The sequence below is a fragment of the Schistocerca nitens genome, chromosome 1 (genome assembly GCF_023898315.1).
Source record: "Schistocerca nitens isolate TAMUIC-IGC-003100 chromosome 1, iqSchNite1.1, whole genome shotgun sequence".
Lineage (NCBI taxonomy): Eukaryota > Metazoa > Arthropoda > Insecta > Orthoptera > Acrididae > Schistocerca > Schistocerca nitens.
The window spans coordinates 309,384,580-309,385,238 of record NC_064614.1 but is presented as its reverse complement, the minus strand read 5'-3'; the positions used below and the strand labels follow the sequence as shown (position 1 = coordinate 309,385,238).

General features: G+C 46.9%; 1 non-coding gene across 1 annotated transcript; it reads right to left on the bottom strand.

Annotated features, from left to right (window-relative positions):
* Nucleotides 1-248: 248 nt before the first annotated feature.
* Trnat-ugu (transfer RNA threonine (anticodon UGU)) lies at nt 249-323 on the bottom strand. The gene has a single exon. It is a non-coding gene; the product is annotated as a tRNA-Thr (tRNA).
* Between the last annotated feature and the right edge of the window lie 336 nt (nt 324-659).

The window sequence follows — 659 nt, the reverse complement described above, 5'->3', positions numbered from 1 at the left end:
ACGTATCGGTTTTCCTTGCCACCTACTAGGTGTTCAATCTAAAATAAGGACACAAACTTTTGTGCCTGAGCGACAATCGAACTGCACTCCTATCGTTCTTAACTATATATGTCGGTAGTATCTGTTCCCGAAAGAACAGTTACCGTCAATGACCATGCAGCTTTGCTAGAAATGAAATGATAATTAAATAGACACCCTAGCTGCAAACAGGCGTTGATATACTTCATTGGGGACATGTTGAAAATGTGTGCCCCGACCGGGACTCGAACCCGGGATCTCCTGCTTACATGGCAGACGCTCTATCCATCTGAGCCACCGCGGGCACAGAGGATAGTGCGTCTGCAGGGACTTATCCCTTGCACGCTCCCCGTGAGATCCACATTCCCAACATGTCCACAACACTACATTCGTAGTGCGCCTAATAGATGTTTGCCCATCATACTCAGTACTCGTGGCAGATTAATCTACCAAGTCCCGTACGAACTCGGGCATAGCGTGTGCGTTCGCACAAGGTCAAAGGCCGGGAACCCATATTTTTAACTGTATATGTCGGTAGTATCTGTTCCCGAAAGAGCAGTTACCGTCAGTGACCATGCAGCTTTGCTAGAAATGAAATGATAATTAAATAGACACCCTAGCTGCAAGCAGGCGTTGATACA